We start from the raw sequence: 22,714 nt of genomic DNA, 5'->3' as shown, positions 1-22,714 counted from the left end.
ATCTAACAGGAACATCTTATAATATTCTCTTGAGTCTTGACGCTATGAAATGCAAAATGGAAATATAAACATGACAACCAGATGCACAAGACGAATGCACATGATTTTCGAGGTGACCCCTGTTAACAAGCTAGTCAGCCGCTTTGTTTCCTTCACTCCAACCAATGGAGGAAGGAACGCATACAAGTTTGTGATAGACTTTAATTTCCCAGAGTTCACATCGACTAAAGTTGCAGGTCTGCTGGGCATCTGCCAAAGGTGGAGTAGGTGATGGACCTGATGGTGGGGGAATGGAACACTTTTAGGAGTGTATGTATGGGGATAATGGTTCTAGAGCCAGAGGTGGTGACTTGTAATAGTTTAGTAACTAGTGAAGGCGATCAGTATGACGATATGGCAGTGACACTTAGCGGCAAGGTGGTGTGGTGAAATGGTGTAAATGATGGGATGGTGGTGGTATAGGTGATTTTAATGGTAAAGGTAAGGGTTGTGATGGTGACAAGGGTGGACAATTGCATGTAGGTGGTGGTCGTGGCAGTGGAAGAAACAGTGGTAGATAGTAGTACTAATGTGATGGAGGTAGAGAGGATGGTCAAAGTAGTGATTTGTAGTAGTAAGGTGGATGTGGTGGTGGTGATGATTTATAGATATAAGGTGGAGGTGGTTATAGTGGGGGCAGTGAATAGTTTGTAACATGGTGGTGGAGGTGGCAAGAATGGTGGTAGTGGTGGTGATTTGTACTGGTGGAGAGGAGACCTTGATGGGGTGATGGTGAGGGTGATGGAAATGTGGTCGACGTTGGAAGAGGCGGGGTGATTTATAAATATAAGGTGGTGGTGCAATAATATAAAATGCCAATGGTGACAATAGAAATGGTGGTGGAGGAGACTTGTAATGATAAAGAGGTGGAGGTGAAGGGTGGAAGTAAAGGAGAAGTGCAAGTGATGGTTTGTAATGAGGCGGAGGAGATGGGGACTTAATTGGTGGAGATGGAGGAGAGGGTGATGGAGATGGAGTTTGATGAGACTTGTAATGATAAAGAGGTGGAGGGGAATGAGATTGTGGAGGTGGTGATCTGTGATATATTAGAGGAGGAGGTGGTTTGTATTGGTAAGAGGGTGGGGGAGAGGGTATACGTGAAGGTTTTGGAGTAGATGGTGATGGCAATGGTGGAGGTGGAGATTTATAATGGTAAGGGGGTGGGGGAGAGCGTATAGATGAAGGTTGTGGAGGAGACCTACTGTTGAATGAAGGTGAAGGAGAGGGTGATGATGAAGATGGAGTTTGAGGAGAGATATAATGATAAGGTGGTGGAGGTGAATGAGATTATGGGGGTGGTGATGTATAATAGATTGAAGGAGGAGGTGATTTGTAATGGTAAGGGGGTGGAGGAGAGGATATAGGTGAAGGTCGTGGAGGAGACCTACTGTTGGAGGGAGACAGAGGGGACTTAATTGGTGGAGATGGAGGGGGTGATGGAGATGGAGTTTGAGGAGGCTTGTAAAGATAAGGAGGTGGAGGTGAATGAGATCGCAGAGGAGGTGATCCATAATAGATTGGAGGGGTAAGTGATTTGTAATGGTAAGGGGGTGGAGGAGAGAGTATAGGTGAAGGGTACTTATTGGGTGGAGGTGAGGGAGAGGGTGAAGAAGGTAGGATGGAGTTGTTGTGGTATGGTGATGGAGATGGAGGGAACTTGTTATGATATTGTGGAGGTGAAGGAAATGGCGGGGAAGGTGATGTATGGTAGAATGGGGAAGGTGGTGGTGAACTGTAGTAATATGTAGGGGAAGGTGGTGGTGAACTGTAGTAATATGTAGGGGGAGATGGAGATTTATTGTAGTAAGGTGGTGGTGGTGGATACTTGTCGTAGTAAGGAGGAGGTGGTGAGTAGTAGGGTAATGGGAAGACAAAAGGGAAGGCAGCTTCCTTGCTGGATATTGATGGGCTCAAGATCAATACCACCACAAGCCAGAGACATGCTTTCCCTAGGCTCGCCATGTCTGAAATGATGATCAGATGGCTCTTGCTGCACTAGAGCTCTCTTTGTCCAAGCAAAGAGTACTCTGAGTTACAGATTTTATGGGACAAGCTGTTATTATACTCTTTATATAAGGGAATTTTTTTTGAAGAGGTCAAGTGTCTGGATATTTATATATAATAGATGTTATTTTCTCCAATTTGAGAATCAAACATCTGTGGATATTTCTTCTCTTCTTTGCTCACAGAGGTTGGGTTAGAAACTTAGAACAAGTGAGGCAGGAGCTTATTTAATATCAAGTAGGTGTTTTAGGCCATCTTACATTCTACCCAATTACTCAAGTGACTGATTCAACCGAAAAGATCAAATCCCTGTGTTTTGAAAATAAAGAGACAATGTCCTCTGTCGTATTGTTTCGTCAAAATAACTAAATAAATAAAGAGACTAAAAAAATAGAAATATTTGCATCATGAGAGATGTCGAGCCAAAGGTTCTCTAGCAGTCTAGCTAGACTAGAGGATCTGCTACTTGGCACATTATTGGCAGGCCATGTGAAGGGATGACTGATTGGTTGATCAAGACTATCCGTTCAGATAAGGGCCTCTCTATGCTGATCATAAATTCACCTCTCAGCCCTTTAATTAACAATTCCATGAAATTTTGAAAATTTGGAAATTTGAAAAATTATAATTGAGGAAGCTTTGATTTGCCAGGGTTTTACGGTATAGCAGGATTGCTATAAGTCTGGAACTGAACTGGGAAGTAGAAACATGAATAGATAGTAATGTGGGGCTCATTTGGATTCTTTTCTTTTTCTTTTTAATTCTTTTTGCTGATTATAATGAAGCTTAACTACCAAAGACCACTGACACTGTATGGTACATTTACAATACAGAGCTAGAGTTCTCTCTCTTTATCAACAGAACAAACAAGTTTGGACTTTGAAATCATTTTTTATTAATTCTTTTTTGTTGGTTATAAACAAGATTAACTACCGAAGACTATTGTATGGTATATTTACTCTCTCTCTCTCTCTGTATATATATATATATATATATATATATATGAGGATCTGTTTGAATAAGCTTTTGGGCTTTGGGCTCTTGAAAACAAAGTGAGCTAAATAGTGTTCTGAGCACTTGGTGAGAGTTGCTTTTAAAAACATTATAATTTAAAACCAGCCTCAAAGCAAGGCACAAATCCTAAAATTTATCCAAATGCAACCTTAAGTTACCATCAAGAAAAAAATCAATCAAGATAGTAGAATTAATGCTAAATGGAATAAAAAATATGGCAATTCGTTGATTGTTGATTAGAGAGGGCATAATACTTCATTCTCTTAACTAATGCGTATATGTTTGGCATCAATGCTGCAGAAAACGGTGCTGTATATGTGTGGGTTGGAAGTACCATTTTTTGAGAAAATGGTATCTTTTTTTGTTTGGAAACATTGTTGTCAGATAGGACATTTTCTGGAGCAACAGCAATACCTTTTGTTTGGTACCAGTGCTTCATACATGTTTTCATCACTGGTATCCATTATAGGAAGTCCACGTCACTGCTACATCATGTCTTCATTGGCAACAATGAGCTCCAATCTGAGAAAATGTCGAATTCAGTGTTGCTCCAAACCACGCTTTCTTGATTTCCAAGACGTGGCTTGAAGCACCATTTTTTATAGGAAAATGGTTCCAAACATATTGACGTTTCCTAGAGCACCAATTTTTCCAATGTGATGCTGATGTGTCACTGTTTTCTGAAGCAAGGCATAGATGCCAAACAGACACTAATATAATCTCTTGAATGGTTAGAGTATATTTTGAAAGGGCCGTTTTAATACTTTTAAGTTGTTCAGTTTATCCGAGTGGTTGAGCTAAGATAGGAAGTGTGGTATCTTCCACGCTTGACAAAGAGGTGTGGATGTGAACTTTGACGTGGCAAATTTTAGACTATTAATCACATAGACGATCCCATTTTTTTGGCCTCAAATTCATTTTTCAGTCCACATCATCTCAACACCCAACCATGTACTTGAAGTAGAACCTCCAACTTTATTTCTAGAGAAGGAAAAGGAGTTTAACTGACCAAGTCATATCCTAGGGGCAGGCAATATGGCTGGATTAAGCATTAATTGCTGTAGCAACGGTAAATTCAGAGAAATATATTGGTATTGAATCACTTACTTTTAACTTATATGAGCCATATTTCAAAGTTTCTTGACATAGTACAGTATTTTTTCTAACAACATTAATAACTTTTCTCGAAGATAGTGAGAGGCCATATCAAAAGGGCATCTCACCTGAAACTATCAAATTTAAGTGCCAATGGAGCCACCACTCATAAAGACATTTGGGGTGTGGGGGAGGACATCTAGGGTTGCATTGGATGCCTAATGTCTGTGATCTCTAACAGACCAGACCTTAAGATGAACTGGGTTTGAAAATACCAGATCGAGGTATTAGTCTAACTCCAGAACACAGTATAAGAAATCTGCATCTGGGGTCCAATTTGTGAATTTGCTTCTTGATAGGCCCAGATTAGAATGGGCTCAGTCCTAAACCAATTGTCTAAACCCAAACTACAGATGGGAGTGAGATGTCAATTGTTTTTTGGTAAAAAAGATAATTCATTAACAGAAACCAAAACAATACAACAATTAAACAGAAAAACACATTACAAAGTCTTTTAACAGCAATTCAGAAAGAAGAAAGGGAATGGCAATGCTGGACAAGAAACTAGAATAGAGTCCTCTCCTAGCCACAGCATGAGCCACTCCATTCCTAGACCTCAAACAAATAATGAACCTGTAGTTTCTTCTCACAGCAGCTTCCTTAATGTCTCCACAGCAAAAAAAAGATGTCTGGATTAACATCAGAAACAAGATTACAGCAAGACATAACCAGATTAGCACAGTCAGATTCAAAAATCACATTTGATAACTCTAGCTGATCTGCAAAAGAGACCACTTGCCACAGAGTTTTAGCCTCAGCTAAGCGGGCCAAAACCAGCACCCCAGGAGTGAGATGTCAATTTGAGACGAGTCCAGATTTATTCACCAAAAAAAAGGATCATTTACTAAAACACCCCCGTAGTTTCATGAATTCACTAAAACCTATCTATAGTTTGTGTTTTACTAAAATATCTCCTATGGTTTGTAATCAATTTACTTAATCAACCTTCTATGACATGAAAGTAAAAAATGACATTTTTAACCCTAACATCCATTCAAATATATTTAATAAAAAACTAAAAATAAAAATGTCATTTTTGTCTCTAGTAAAATATGAACAACCACTCTATTTTTCTCTATTTGGTCAATTTTGTTTTCTATACAAAAAAGTATTAAGGGTACTTTTGAAATAAACAACCATGGGTTCATGCCCTTGAACATTTTCCACATAGTTTAGGTGACCATATTACTATTTTCAGTGGGCAAAACAAATAGTTCTTAATGAAAGCCCAATTAAATAAATAAGTTGCAAACTATAAGGGGTGTTTTAGTAAAATATAAATTATATGATAGATTTAAGTAAATCTGTAAAACTAGGAAGTGTTCTAGTAAATGCATGACCCAAAAAAAAAAAGTTTCAACACGTGTCAACATGATCTATGTCCACACAACATATATAGGGTGGGTCCCAGCATCATGGTGGATCCCAATCTCATAGTGGGATGTATGGACACAGATCATGTTGGCACCATGTTGAGACAGCTTTTGTTGTGAGCACATCTCATCTTATTTGAGACGTCACAGTTGATTTGGTTCAGACTTCAGATTGTGTTTGAGAAGCAAGCCTACATGTATATGTTTGTGTGTGTGCACAAGTATTTATATTGAAAATATTAAATGTCTTTGTTGTTTATTTTTGAATTTTCATAGGAAAGCATCCTCCTTGACAAAGACAAACAGTAAGTATAATTTTACTATCTTAAAATTTTATTTTATTTTATTTCGTGGGAAATTTATAAAAAAAAATGTATGATTTCAATTTCCAATGCCAATTAAATATGGTGCATAAAATTCTTTATAATATTTTCTTCTTATTTCTAATGTCATGCCCACTATGTCCAAAATCTAATGTAAATCTCATTTTTGTGTTCAATGTTTTATTGGTTATGAACAAAATAAACCATTTATATTATTTCTCCTTGTTATTAAAAATGAAACTGAATCTCTCAGAACTATATATTGCCTAAAATCTAAATAAATAAATGATTAATTAAACAAAATAAAAATTTGTATTTTTTAATTTTACAAAACTACAAATGCAAAAGAAACATAAAGCAAAAAATACAACTTAATTTTTGGTGAATTTATCCCAAACAATAATGAAAATCAGTTGACCGTTGATGGATGTCTGAAAATCCATTTTCAATGTTTGGATAGAAGATGAATATATAAAAAGAGGATCTAGAGGGCACAAGTTTCAGCGGGAGGAAACTTTTGTATAGATTTCGTTTCATATTCTTTCAAATCCATGACATGAAAAGTTTGTTCGTTATAATCACCAATATTTGAAAAATCACGCAAAGTTATGTTCTCTAGAAGTTTTCAATATATTTTTGTGTGTAATCTGTGATCCAATGACTGGATCAAATGGGTCAATGTCCAGCCATCTAAATCGAACGGTTTTTAATTGGGTTAATGGCTTTTTGTCAATTTCTAGGTTTTAGGAAAACCAAACCCAAAAATATAATCGGGTGACAGATCAAACGATTTGACCTAATAGTATTTATGCATGGTTCGGTTCAGTGTAGTTTAGAGAAGATCTCAGACTAAACCAGTAAATTACAGTTTGGGAAATTCTCAAACTAATCCAACCGTTTTGGCATAAAAATCAAACCAAACCAAAATGGTTGGGTGTAGTTTCTAATACAATTTGGAGACTTTGGACCATTCTATGATTCTATTGGGATTAATTCAAATAGAAAGCCCAACTAGCACCCCTAAAAATTAAAACTTAAAACTTTTATTTTTATTATTTTATTATAAAATAAACAAATTTATTATATTTATAACTTTATACATTCTACTTAGATGTTTATAATTTTGCACATCATATATTTATATATTATATTATATTATATTATATATTTATGATTTATGGTTTGGTTCGATTTATAAAAACAAATCCAATAAACTAAACTGAAACCATAAATTATAACTTAATAAACCATAAATTCGGATTGGTTCAGTTCAGTTTTACCGTTTAAACCATACAATGAACACTCTTAATTTGACTATCCGAGTCAATGATGGATTTAAAATTTAGTGATCACTTTCAATCAACAAAACTAGCATATCGTTTGATGGATATAATAAACAACTAGCCCAAACTAACATTATTTTTTCTCGCCAAGTAACCCAAATCTAATATATATATATATATATATATATAGGATTGGGGTGCTCTCTCCTTGCAGGAAATGGAATCACATGAGAGCAACCCATTTCCTATTAATTATATAATAGTTATCTAATTATATAATTATATAATAGTTATTATAATTATTGTTAATAATTAGAATATCGAATCGTTCGAATGGTTTTGACCATTTTTTATTTTTATTCTTTTTTTGTTAGAACGGGTCGACCGTTCGACCGTGTCAATGGTTCGACTGCCCTAGTCAATGGATTGTTGACTGATTCATTGATTTTTGGCCAGGAACCGAGATTAGGATAAAACGGAATCGGTTTCCTTGATGGTTCTCAATTAAAAAAATAATAAAAAATGGTCAAAAACTATTTTACAAGTCAACGGGTTGATGGTTCGATTTCTCGGGTCCCATTTTCTATTAATTATATAAATATTGTTAACTAATTAGATATATATATATATATATATATATATATATATTTATAAATATTGTTAATAACTAGATATCGAACCGTTCAAACGGTTTTGACCATTTTTTAATTGTTTGTTAGAACAAGTCGAGCATTCAGTTCAAACGATCGGACCATTCGACTTAATAACTAGACCCTTGACTGGTTCAATCTCCAAGTTGGTTTTAAAAACCATGGTGTTATGTCATTCAAGCGTGTGACTCATACGACCCAAAAATGGAACTGTTTTGGCCACCGGTTTTTGGGTCAACAGTTTGACCATTCGATTCGAACGGATGGCACGTCTTGACAACAAAAATTAAAAAAATAAAAAATGGCCAAAAACCATTGAACAAGTCAACGGGTTGACAATTCAACCACTTAGGTCAATGGGTCGTTGATCGATTCAACGGTTTTTGGCCAAGGACTGAGATTGGGGTAAAATGGAACTGGTTGCTTGAACGGTTCCCAATTAAAAAATAAAATAAAAAAATAAAAACAGACGACCCATTCTGACAACAAAAATTACAGGCAAAAAATTGTGTGAGGTCCATTAAGCAGTACCATACGTGTTATGTCATTCGAGCATGTGACTTATACGACATGAAAATGGAATCATTCTGGCCATCGGTTTTTGGGTCAACGGTTCAACTATTCAGTTCAAATGGATGGCCCATTCTAACAATAAAAATTAAAAAAAATAAATAAAAGACCAAAAACCATTGAATGGGTCAATGGTTCGACCACCCGAGTCAATGGGTTGTTGACTGATTCAATGATTTTTTGCCAGGGATCGAGATTATGATAAAACAAAACCGGTTGCTTGGATGGTTCCCAACTAAAAAATAAAAAAATGGCCAAAAATCATTTTATAAGTCAACAAATCGATGGTTCGACCACTTGAATTAATAAATCATTGACCGATTCAATAATTTTTGGCCAATGACCAAATCAACGGATCGATGATTCTATTCTAGGCCTTGTTTGTCAACGAATCAATAGGTCAAAAGTTCCATTCTATCCCCTGCGAAGCAGGGCCCCTCCCCTAGTTTAAATTAATGGGCTAAATTAACAGCTAAATAAGAGAGGAAAGGTTATAGTTTAATTTGAAGAAACCCTAGGGGTGGTATATTTAACAAGCCCAAAACTAATATTGGCCAATTGGTTATCCTAATTCCTAAACTCCACATCAGCATTGTTGTTGCTTGAATTGGTTTTTTTTTGGTATTTAATGACTGAAATTTGGGAAATTTTCATACTCCCCTACTTCACAAATTTTTATTTGATCGTATAGTTGGAAATTACAAATGAAGGAATCTAATACAATAAAGAGGGGTGTACCATAAAAACTTTTGAGGTGGGGTTAAACTAATGATTTCTCCAGCTTTTTAAAAACTATTATAAAGGCTTGCTTTACAAACAATAAGATCCTCATCTCAAGAGCTATAAATGAAATGCATTCCCTCAAATATCCAAAATGGATCTACCATAAAAATGAAAAGATTTGGAGAAATTTTCATTTTACCCCCAATTCACAAATTTTTATTTGTTTTCTAATAAAACAAATGACCACTTCAATTTACCTTCTTGCATCGTGTCAAATTTCTCCGGTTGTGACTGTTTTCAATTATAAAAATAGATAAAAATTTGTGAGGTAGGGAAATCTCAATAACTCACAAATTTCAAATTCAATCGAGTCAATGCATGCATAATTTCAGAATTCTAATAGGTTTCAGTGCAGTAGTGCTGATATTATCTCATCCTTTGTACCAAAAAAGAAGAAAAGCCAATCGGGCTATCTTAAATAGGACCACTAGATTTAATATATCAAGGTCTCAAATCCGATGGACTGCCCATGAGCCATGAACAGGTCTATCTGAGATATTCCAATTCTATACAATATTCAAAAGAACTGTAAAAATTCAAACCAATCAAATAGGATTGAATATCCAATTGAGTTTGATTTGAATAGTTAAACTTTCCTTATACTCTTTGAAACTTGTTAAATTTCTACCTTTTAGGTCTTGCTTATTTTTCGGTAGGTTATTTATCTGGGTAAATACAATTATTCGGGCAAGTACATTTATCTATGTTCTTTACTTTTTCAAATAAATAAGGTAATGACAAATTTAACCATAAAAATCCATTATTAAAATGAGCATTTTTGTCCCATTCAAATGTTGGCAACTTCCCATTAACCAACTTTCCCCCTCTCAAAATCTAAAGAAAATGAACACTCCCTTAGAAATAAATATCTCTGTTATCATGTTCTAGCACCCATCAAGAGGGCTTGGTTTGCAAAATGGGGCAATTTATTAAAGACCCATGAAGTTCTCTTATTGTCCAGCCATCAAAGATGTAAAAATATCTTCTATGGTTTCTCTTCACCCCTTTTATTAATTCCATGGTTGCAATTGTTATGTTGCTTATATGAATTTTTGGAAGATAATGCAGATACATTGGAATTCAAGCAAAACATAATGATCTATTGTGTTAACCAAGCATCAAATATCAATGTTTATTTTTATGATTAGCATAGATCATAACTCCAAATCTCTTCTTAGGAACTAATATTTGTCAAGGAATTTGTTGATGGGGTCTTTTTAAGTAAACAAAATCTGGTGGTGTGTTCTATGGAAATTGTCGCAACATAACTCAAATGTGAATGAATCAGTTGATAAAGCAATATGTTATAAATATTGTTACATTCTTTAATAATAATTATTCTTTATGAAATGTAAAGGCACACATTGTATAATATAAATAAATGAAGTTAAATAGACTGTTGCCAAACATTTTTAAAGTGATTGATTAAAATTTTGATTTAAGTGCAGTAAATATATAAAATGCACCTTCTAATTGGACTCCTTTCAAGCAAGGTTTTTAAAATCGATTCAGACAACGAACTGATCTGGGTTCTGGTTCTCGGGTCATTTCGACAAAAAAATTAAAATCAGTCAAATCCTTGAATGATTCAACCACCCAGGTCAGCGATTTACTGACCAAATCAACGTTTTTTTTTTGGGAGAGGGGGGGAACGATTATGGGATAAACGGAATCGATCACTTGACCGGTTTCTGATTTCCAGTCTGACCATCCGATCCGGTTTTGAAAACCATGATTTCAAATATTATTAACAAGTAATGAAATAATTTATATGCACCAGAAAGTATCACCCACTGATTTCAATAGGAAGCGGTCATTCCGAAGCCTGAAAAAAATGGCTTGGGCTATAGTTTTGTGTCTACTGGTCAGGGCCCAAGCCTGACCAGAGAATTTTATAAGGTGTTTTCTCACCAATATAAAATCACCGATAAAAGACCAAAAGTTTCCATGCTTTAAAAGAATTATGATATGGTGTTAGGAACCGCCACAGACAAAGTTCGGCTTATACGGATTGGCCAGCTTTTCTATGGGTCCTACATTACAGCAGCTGTACGTAACAAGTGTTTAAAACTCAAGCCGAGGCCGACTTAACCCTTAAGCCAGGCTGTCCGGTCATTAAATAAAAGTCGTCCTTGGCTCCTTGGCTACCTGCTATTTATTAAGACGCACAGCTTCTTCCCTCAAAAGTCACGAAGTCATAGCTTCTTGGATACCTTGAAGGTTGCAGGTCCAACTCCAGAGTCCAGATCAGTGGCTAGGCATGGCGATAAGTCTGATAAATGGAGAGGGGCGTTGGCTTTCCCTGGCTCATGTGCTTACACTACTTTGTTTATTGGTAGCCACCGGCGGCGTTGCTCATAAGCAGCAACAGCAGCAGCGGAAGCAGCTCTACTCCCTCGACAAGTTCTACGGAACGTCGTTACTAGCGTCAAGTCGGTATCATTCCACCCAGCTGGCTTCCAAGGCGGTATTATTTCCCCAAAGGCGTTGGCTTCCACCGCCCCCCACACCGCTGCGAGCTCCGCCTCGCCACCCCTACTATTACAAGTCGCCTCCACCCCCTTCTCCTCCCTCGTCACCTCCGCCTCCACATAAGTTCAAGTCCCCACCTCCTCCCTACAAGCACCGGCAGCCTCCGCCTGGGCCTCGCCACTAATACTACACGGTACACACAAAGTTCAGTAGGTAATCCATGCAGGGTTTGGGCTTAATTTGGAATTTGGATGACAGCCGGATGCAGCTGAGCCTGAACGTGTCTTTTATTTCTTTTTTGGGCTTTTAGTTTTGTATTGTCCCTTTCCTTTTCAATGCTACATATGTATTAGGAACATACAACTTTAATTCACCTTATCACTTTCCAACTTGCCAGTTGCCACTCTTGACCTCCTCAAGTTAGGTGATGTTTAGTATGGCTTCCGTTTTGTTGAAAAATGTTTGTATTTATTTATCTTTAATAGCTTTGCTTTGCTCCTTAAGACTACTACTTTCAGAATCAATGTTATCAATGTATAAGTAATTGTTTTATTTTTATAAAATATGATGCAATAAATATAAAGTTTTACATACATCCATCATTATTATACATTCTTTCTAAACCGGGATAAAATCGAACCTACATAAATGTTTATATCATTCTTGATTTATACCAATTCAAAATTCAGTCTGAACAAAATAAAACTAAGAACGCTTTTGAATTAAATAATGAAACTATTCGTCTAGATCTTTTATTTTACCACAACATATTAATGAATGATAGGCAGATTTTACAAACGGCATTAAGTTAATTTGTCCCCAAAACCCTACTTGATTTTTGGAAATCCCCAAAACCCTACCTTTTTCTAATTTTTTTTCTATTCCTTCTCTTCTCCATTAACTAGCATGACTAGATTCTAACCAATTCCGTCCTCTCATTGGAATACTTTAAGGGGGCATTCTTTTTTTGGATTTTAAGAGGGGGAATCCCATGTTCAATTTTCAGATTAATGTGGGGACTAGGGAAAGTTTATTTTCCTGTGTATCACTTACCCACTAGGAGGAAAGTTGCTAACACTTGAATGAGACAAAAATGCATATTTTAATAATGGATTTTTATGACTAAAATGGTCACTACCTTATTTACCTAATAAATAAAAGAACATGGGTAAATGGTAAGTCTTTCACAAGAAAAACTTACCCAGGTACATTTACCCGGATAAATAACTTACCTTGAACCGTCATTGACTCGAACAATTGGACCGTTCGACCAGAAAATCGTTCAAGCAACCAGTTCCATTTCACCCCTAACCCACTCTTGGATCAAAAACATTGACTTGGTCAGAAAACCGTTGACCTTGGCAGTCGAACTGACGATTCATTTGACCCAGACAACGGTTCGTAGTTTGAGGAATTGCATATCTGAGACACAAACTCAGACCTGATATCCAAGAAGAAGAAGAAGAAGTTGCAGATCTCAGATCTAGATATCAGAAGAAGAAGAAGAAGAAGAAGATCTCCGATCTAGATATGAGAAAAAATGAAAAATCAATCTCAAATCTGAGATTTGAGAACTCATATGAGATCTACCATCTGCACTGTGTTGCCGTGGTTGCCATCGCCGGTGAGCGTCGAATCATTCTTCTCCTCTTCCTTATTCTTCCCTCCTTCCCTCTTTCTTTCCTTTCTTTCCTTCTCTTCTTTTCCTTTTTTTTTCCTTTCAACTTTCTTTCTTTCCTTTTTCTCTTCTTTCTCAGCCGACAAAATACTCTTCTACACTCTTTCAGTCCTCTTTCTTTGTAAAACGATTCCGTTTTCAAGTCAATATTTAAAACCTTGCCGAAAAGCGAACTAGCCTAAATCAGAAATGCGTGAGGGTGAACAAATTAACCACAGTCGCATAAAGTTTATCTTCCTCTTCTCGTCTCGTTGTCTTCTCTCATCAAAAGTTTGGCATCGTGACCAGCTTCTCTTATCACCCTTTGCATGCATGCATCGAATACTTGAATTCAACAAGTTTTCCTGAGAGGCTAAGACCTGTCGGTATTGTGGCGTCTGAGAGAACAACACCCATTGCAGCAAGGGTATTGTCAGTTTGTGTCTTTATTACCTTAGAATTCAAATTTTAATCATGAATTAATTAACTGGAAAATCGGAACTGTTGGGTTTGATATTGGACAAAACAGCTTTTTAGATTCTTATTAAATCTCGGGATTAAGAAATACAAACCCCGTTCCTCCCTTGGTGCAGAGTTTTTGCTTTTTTGTTTTCTATTATATGTTGATGAATGTTTTTGTAATATTATTTGACAATTAGGTGTCATTTCCATCACAAATGCATGTATAACAATTAACTAACACCAAAACCATACCAAAAACCATCTTAAAATCTTTTCTTCCCTTACATTGATTCTTAGGATTGAAGTATTAATTTATACACAAATTTTGCATATGGAAGATTAGATAAAATTTTATTTTATTTTAGTTCTGACTAAATATATGTGGAAATGTCGTGTCATATGTCATCATTTAAAAGAGTTCAGATCTCCTACCCACGAGAACTCTTTTCACGTTTATCGCAGCAACACATGGAGAATATCTCATCCTCTGCATAGTATTATATAGGGGGAGATGTTCCCAATTTATGGGAGGTGGTGTATTGTGGGTAGGCGTGGGCAGAGTTCTTGTAGGCAGGAGATCCGGAATCCATTTAAAACAATATATGCATTTTGAAAAAACGATATGAATCACACAATATGCAGCAATTAATGCATTTTGATATGGGATTGCAGTTGAACTTTTTGCACAAATGGAGTCTACGTTTCTTGGCTTAGGCCATATTCATCAAATCAAATTCATCTTTGGTGAAGTTGGTATATCCCCTCTTTTCAAAAAAAAAAAAAGTTGGCATATCTCGGTTGTGTTTAGATCACTTATGTTGTGTTTGATTGCAATATGTAAATAAATTTACACAGATGCAAAACTATGGCAGTGCAATTGATTTGATCGTAAATTATGACCTATTTTTCTTTCAAATTTTAGCTTATTTTGTTTGATTGCGGTGCAAATAAGTCTTCGTTTGTTTGCGATAAAAACACCGAAGCGGGGTATTTATGTACTCCGGTTCGCGTCTGCGAGCGTTTGTTTGAAACGTAAAAAAGTAATGATTATTAGAGGAAAAATGTATTTTCTTACACTTTTGTACTATAAGAAGAGAGCATTATTGTACCTTTTTTTTATACAATTTTGTGTTCTTTTGATGATAATTAACTTTTTTATCAAAGCTAATGCATTAGAGCATAGGATAGTTGGAGCATTTAACGATGAGCCCACACTTTTACTAAACTATATGATATATTTAAGTAAATCTATAAAACTATAAGAGGTGTTCTAATAAATGCATGACCCAAAAAAAAATTCAACACGTGCCAACATGATCTGTGTCCACACAACATATATAGAGTGGGCCCCAGTATCATGGTGGATCCCAATCTCATAGTGGGATGCATGGATATGGATCATGTTGGCACCATGTTGGGACAGATTTTGTTGTGAGCATATCTCATCTTATTTGAGACGTCACAGTTGATTTGGTTCTGACTTCAGATTGTGTTTGAGAAGCAAGCCTACGTGTACGTGTGTGTGTGTGTGCACAAACATTTATATTGAAAATATTAAATGTCTTTGTTGTTTATTTTTGAATTTTCATAGGAAAGCATCCTCCTTGACAAAGACAAACAGTCAGTACAATTTTACTATCTTAAAATTTTTTATTTTATTTTATTTCGTGGGAAATTTATAAAAAAAAAAAAAGGTATGATTTCAATTTCCGATGCCAATTAAATATGGTGCATAAAATTCTTTATAATATTTTTTTCTTATTTCTAATGTCATGCCCACTATGTCCAAAATCTAGTGTAAATCCCATTTTTGTGTTCAATGTTTTATTGGTTATGAACAAAATAAACCATTTATATTATTTCTCCTTGTTATTAAAAATGAAACTGAATCTCTCAGAACTATATATTGCCTAAAATCTAAATAAATAAATGATTAATTAAACAAAATAAAAATGTGTATTTTTAAATTTTACAAAACTACAAATGCAAAAGAAAAATAAAGCAAAAAATACAACTTAATTTTTGATGAATTTGTCCCAAACAATAATGAAAATCAGTTGACCGTTGATGGATGTCTGAATATCCATTTTCAATGGTTGGATAAAAGATGAATATATAAAAAGAGGATCTAGAGGGCACAAGTTTCAGCGAGAGGAAACTTTTGTAAAGATTTCGTTTCATATTCTTTCAAATCCACGACATGAAAAGTTTGTTCGTTATAAAAAGGACATTCCATTCATATAATATGCAAGAGTGACAAAAAATAAGAGATATAACTTAAAAAATTAAATGTAATATGATCACCAATATTTGAAAAAACACGCAAAGTTATGTTCTCTAGAAGTTTTCAATATATTTTAGTGTGTAATATGTGATCCAATGACTGGACCAAATGGGTCAATGTTCAGCCATCTAAATCGAACGGTTTTTAATTGGGTTAGTGGATTTTTGTCAATGTTTAGGTTTTAGGAAAACCAAACCCAAAAATACGATCGGGTGATAGATCAAACGATTTGACCTAGTAGTATTTATGCATGGTTTGGTTCAGTGTGGTTTGGAGAAGATCTCAGACTAAACCAATAAATTACAGTTTGGGAAATTCTCAAATTAATCAAAACCGTTTTGGCATGAAAACCAAACCAAACCAAAATGGTTGGGTGTAGTTTCTAATACGATTTGGAGACTCTGGACCATTCTATGATTCTATTGGGATTAACTCAAATAGAAAGCCCAACTAGCACCCCTAAAAATTAAAACTTAAAACTTTTATTTTTATTATTTTATTATAAAATAAACAAATTTGTTATATTTATAACTTTATACATTCAACTTAGATGTTTATAATTTTGCACATCATATATTTATATATTATATTATATTATATTATATTATATTATGTTATATTATATATTTATGATTTATGGTTTGGTTCAATTTATAAAAAAAATCCAATAAACCAAACTGAAACCATAAATTGTAACTTAAGAAATCTGAAAGAAAGAACATGAGATTCTTGATCAATAGGAACCAAAATCCCATTAACCAACTTTCCCCCTCTCAAAATCTAAAGAAAATGAACACTCCCTTAGAAATAAATATCTCTGTTATCATGTTCTAGCACCCATCAAGAGGGCTTGGTTTGCAAAATGGGGCAATTTATTAAAGACCCATGAAGTTCTCTTATTGTCCAGCCATCAAAGATGTAAAAATATCCTCTATTGTTTCTCTTCACCCCTTTTATTAATTCCATGGTTGCAATTGTTATGTTGCTTATATGAATTTTTGGAAGATAATGCAGATACATTGGAATTCAAGCAAAACATAATGATCTATTGTGTTAACCAAGCATCAAATATCAATGTTTATTTTTATGATTAGCATAGATCATAATTCCAAATCTCTTCTTACGAACTAATATTTGTCAAGGAATTTGTTGATGGGGTCTTTTTAAGTAAACAAAATCTGGTGGTGTGTTCTATGGAAATTGTCGCAACATAACTCAAATGTGAATGAATCAGTGATAAAGCAATATGTTATAAATATTGTTACATTCTTTAATAATAATTATTCTTTATGAAATGTAAAGGCACACATTGTATAATATAAATAAATGAAGTTAAATAGACTGTTGCCAAACATTTTTAAAGTGATTGATTAAAATTTTGATTTAAGTGCAGTAAATATATAAAATGCACCTTCTAATTGGACTCCTTTCAAGCAAGGTTTTTAAAATCGATTCAGACAACGAACTGATCTGGGTTCTGGTTCTCGGGTCATTTCAACAAAAAAATTAAAATCAGTCAAATCCTTGAATGATTCAACCACCCAGGTCAGCGATTTACTGACCAAATCAACGTTTTTTTTTTGGGAGAGGGGGGGGGGAACGATTATGGGGTAAACGGAATCGATCACTTGACCGGTTTCTGATTTCCAGTCTGACCATCCGATCCGGTTTTGAAAACCATGATTTCAAATATTATTAACAAGTAATGAAATAATTTATATGCACCAGAAAGTATCACCCACTGATTTCAATAGGAAGCGGTCATTCCGAAGCCTGAAAAAAATGGCTTGGGCTATAGTTTTGTGTCTACTGGTCAGGGCCCAAGCCTGACCAGAGAATTTTATAAGGTGTTTTCTCACCAATATAAAATCACCGATAAAAGACCAAAAGTTTCCATGCTTTAAAAGAATTATGATATGGTGTTAGGAACCACCACAGACAAAGTTCGGCTTATACGGGTTGGCCAGCTTTTTTATGGGTCCTACATTACAGCAGCTGTACGTAGCAAGTGTTTAAAACTCAAGCCGAGGCCGACTTAACCCTTAAGCCAGGCTGTCCGGTCATTAAATAAAAGTCGTCCTTGGCTCCTTGGCTACCTGCTATTTATTAAGACGCACAGCTTCTTCCCTCAAAAGTCACGAAGTCATAGCTTCTTGGATACCTTGAAGGTTGCAGGTCCAACTCCAGAGTCCAGATCAGTGGCTAGGCATGGCGATAAGTCTGATAAATGGAGAGGGGCGTTGGCTTTCCCTGGTTCATGTGCTTACACTACTTTGTTTATTGGTAGCCACCGGCGGCGTTGCTCATAAGCAGCAACAGCAGCAGCGGAAGCAGCTCTACTCCCTCGACAAGTTCTACGGAACGTCGTTACTAGCGTCAAGTCGGTATCATTCCACCCAGCTGGCTTCCAAGGCGGTATTATTTCCCCAAAGGCGTTGGCTTCCACCGCCCCCCACACCGCTGCGAGCTCCGGCTCCCCACCACTACTATTACAAGTCGCCTCCACCCCCTTCTCCTCCCTCGTCACCTCCGCCTCCACATAAGTTCAAGTCCCCACCTCCTCCCTACAAGCCCCGGCAGCCTCCGCCTGGGCCTCGCCACTAATACTACACGGTACACACAAAGTTCAGTAGGTAATCCATGCAGGGTTTGGGCTTAATTTGGAATTTGGATGACAGCCGGATGCAGCTGAGCCTGAACGTGTCTTTTATTTCTTTTTTGGGCTTTTAGTTTTGTATTGTCCCTTTCCTTTTCAACTTTAATTCACCTTTATCACTTTCCAACTTGCCAGTTGCCACTCTTGACTGCCTCAATTTAGTTGATGTTTGGTATGGCTTCTGCTTTCTTTGCTCCTTTAGAATCAGTGTAAAACGTTATCAATGTATAAGTAATTGTTTTATTTTTATAAAATATGATGCAATAAATATAAAGTTTTACATACATCCATCATTATTATACATTCTTTCTAAACCGGGATAAAATTGAACCCATCATTCTTGATTTATACCAATTCAAAACTCAGTCTGAACAAAATAAAACTAAGAACGCTTTTGAATTAAATAATGAAACTATTGGTCTAGATCTTTTATTTTGCCACAACATATTAATGAATGATAGGCAGATTTTACAAACGGCATTAAGTTAATTTGTCCCCAAAACCCTACTTGATTTTTGGAAATCCCCAAAACCCTACCTTTTTCTATTTTTTTTTTTTCTATTCCTTCTCTTCTCCATTAACTAGCATGACTAGATTCTAACCAATTCTGTCCTCTCATTAGAATACTTTAAGGGGCATTCTTTTTTTGGATTTTGAGAGGAGGGAATGTTGGTTGATGGGATTTTGGTTCCCATTGACCAAGAATTCCATGTTCAATTTTCAGATTAATATGGGGATCAAGGAAAGTTTATTTTTCATTACCTTATTTACCTGATAAATAAAAGAACATGGGTAAATGGGTAAGTGTTTTCCAAGAAAAACTTACCCAGGAACATTTACCTGGATAAATAACTTACCGAAAAGCAATGTTTTTGAACCATTGTTGACCCGAACAGTCAGACCGTTCGACCCGAAAACCGTTCAAGCAACCAATTTCATTTCACCCCTGACCCGCTCTTGGATCAAAAACCGTTGACTTGGTTAGAAAATCACTGACCTCGGCGATCGAACCGTCAATTCGTTTGACCCAGACAGCAGCTTGCAGTTTGAGAAATTACAGATCTGAGACACGAACTCAGATCTTATATCCAAGAAGAAGAAGAAGAAGAAGTTGTAGATCTCAGATCTAGATATCAGAAAAAATGAAAAATCAATCTTAGATCTAAGATCTGAGAACTCGTATGAGATATGCCATCTGCGCTGTGTTACCATTGTTGTCGTCGCCAGTGAACGTCAAATCATTCTCCTCCTCTTTCTTCTTCTTCCCTCCTTCACTTTTTCTTCCTTCCTTTTCTTTCTCTTCTTTTCCTTTTTTTTTCCTTTCTCCTTTCCTTTTTTCCTTCTTCTCTTCTTTCTTAGCTGACAAAATACTCTTCTCCACTCTTCTAGTCCTCCTTTTTCTGTTTCTCATGACTCATATACTATTTGGTCTTTCCTAATATGAATCATCCAAACCATTCGACCTGGATGATTGAACCGCTAACCCGAAAACCAGTAGCTAAAACGATTCCCTTTTCAGGTCAATTTTTAAAACCTTGCTGAAAAGCGAACTAGGCCTAAATCAGAAATGCGTAAGGAATTAACCACAGTCGCATAAAGTTTCTCTTCCTCTTCTCGTCTCGTTGTCTTCTCTCATCAAAAGTTTGGCATCGTGACCAACTTCTCTTATCACCCTTTGCACGCATGCATTGAATACTTGAATTCAACCAGTTTGCCTGAGAGGTTGAGACCTACCGGTATTGTGGCATCTGAGAGAACAACACCCATTGCAGCAAGGATATTGTCGGTGAAGAGCACTTGCATCACAAACAGTGAAGAGCTTGTTGGGTTTGATATTGGACATTGCAGCTTTTTAGATTCTTATTAGATCTCAGGATTAAGAAATACAAATCCCGCTCCTCCCTTGGTGCAGAGTTTTTGCTTTTTTGTTTTCTATTATATGCTATGTTTGATGAACGTTTTTGTAATATTATTTGACAATTAAGTGTCATTTCCATCGATTGACTTGTACATGAACAGAATTACTAAATAGCATTTTGGAACAAATGCCTATATAACAATTAACCAACACCAAAACCATACCAAACACCTATCTTAAAATATTTTCTTCCCTTAAATTGATTCTTAGGATTGAAGTATTAATTTATACACAAATTTTGCATAGGGAAGATTGGATAAATTTTTATTTTATTTTAGTTCTTACTAAATATAAGTGGAAATGTCGTGTCATATGTCATCATTAAAAAGAGTCTAGATCTCTTACCCACAAGAACTATGTTCACGTTTATCGCACCACACATGGAGGAACATCTCATCCTCTGCATTGTATTATATAGGGGGAGATGTTCCCAATTCATGGGGGGTGGTGTACTATGGGTAGGTGTGGGCAGAGTTCTTGTGGGCAAGAGATCTGAAGTCCATTTAAAACGATTAAAATCTCTCAGATCATCTTAACATATATCGTATCAGTGACTTTGAAAAAACAATATGAATCGCACAATATGCAGCAATTAATGCATTTTGATATGGGATTGTAGTTGAACTTTTTTCACAAATGGACTCTATGGATCTTGGTTTAGGCCATATTCATCAAATCAAATCCATCTTTGGTGAAGTTGGTATATCCCCTCTTTTCAAAAAAAAAAAAAAAAAAATAGTTGGCATATCTCCATTGGGTTGTGTTTAGACCACTTATGTTGTGTTTGGTTGCAATATGTAAATAAATTTACACGGATGCAAAACTATGGCAGTGCAAATGATTTGATTGTAAATTATACCTATTTTTCTTTCAAATTTTAGCTTATTTTGTTTGATTGCAGTGCAAATAAGGCTTCGTTTGTTTGCGATACAAACGCCAAAGTGAGGTATTTATGTACTCTGGTTTGTGTTTGTGAGCGTTTGTTTGAAACATAAAAAAGTAATGATTATTATAGCAAAAATGTATTTTGACACTTTTGTACTCTAAGAAGAGAGCATTATTGTACCTATTTTTTTATACAATTTTATGTTCTTTTGATGATAATTAACTTTTTTACCAAAGTTAAAGCATTTGAGCATAAGATAGTTGGAGCATTAATGATGGGCCCACACTTTTGCATTGATTTCAAGCAAACAATGTGAATGCAAAAAAAGTTTAAAATGTGAACCATGTTTGCATTCATGAACCAAAAAAATAGGTAAATATGTAGTGTACATATTTGTGTTTGCATTGCAACCAAACGCAGCCTAAAGTAAATTAAGACATGAAGCATAATAAAATAAAACCTAAAACAAAATTCAGCAAAAAAATTACAATTTTTCATTTGTATTAATACAAATAAAATTGCACTTCAACCAAACACAACCTTAGCTACAGATTGGATTTCAATTCTTTCCTGTTCCACAAAGTAGATATGAACACCCTATAGTTATTTGCGATTTTAGATACAATATTCGAAGATTAAAGGGAAATTTCCAAAATAGTACCTTGTACTTTGGGCCTACTGCCACTTTGGTCCCCGAACTTTAAAACATAACAATTCAATACCCGAACTTTCAAAATATGCCAATCTAGTACATGTCATTAACCAATCCATTAACCAGTTGTTAAGTGGCATTTGAAAAGACACAAATACCTTTCGAGTTTCATCTAATTCTCTTTACCAACCATCCAAACGTTGACAAAAAATGAACAGTCCTAAATCCTTGCCTCTTCTATTGAAGAAAGTTGGGTCACCACAATGTCCACTGAGATGTAACCCCAACTTTCTTGAAAGAAGAGGCAAGGATTAGGGACTATTCATTTTTTATCAATGTTTGGATGGTTAATAAAGAAAATTAGATGACACTCGAAGGGCATTTGTGTCTTTTCAAATGCCACTTAACGGATGGTTAACGGCAGGTATTAAATTAGCATGTTTTGAAAGTTTGGGTACTGAATTGTCGCGTTTTAAAGTACGGGGCCAAAGTGCACTAGGCCCAAAGTATGGTGTACTAATCAGGAATTTTCC

The sequence above is a fragment of the Nelumbo lutea genome, chromosome 7, assembly GCF_056320005.1.
Source record: "Nelumbo lutea isolate HS-2025 chromosome 7, American lotus-T2T, whole genome shotgun sequence".
NCBI classification, from domain to species: domain Eukaryota; kingdom Viridiplantae; phylum Streptophyta; class Magnoliopsida; order Proteales; family Nelumbonaceae; genus Nelumbo; species Nelumbo lutea.
This window is presented reverse-complemented; position numbering follows the sequence as displayed.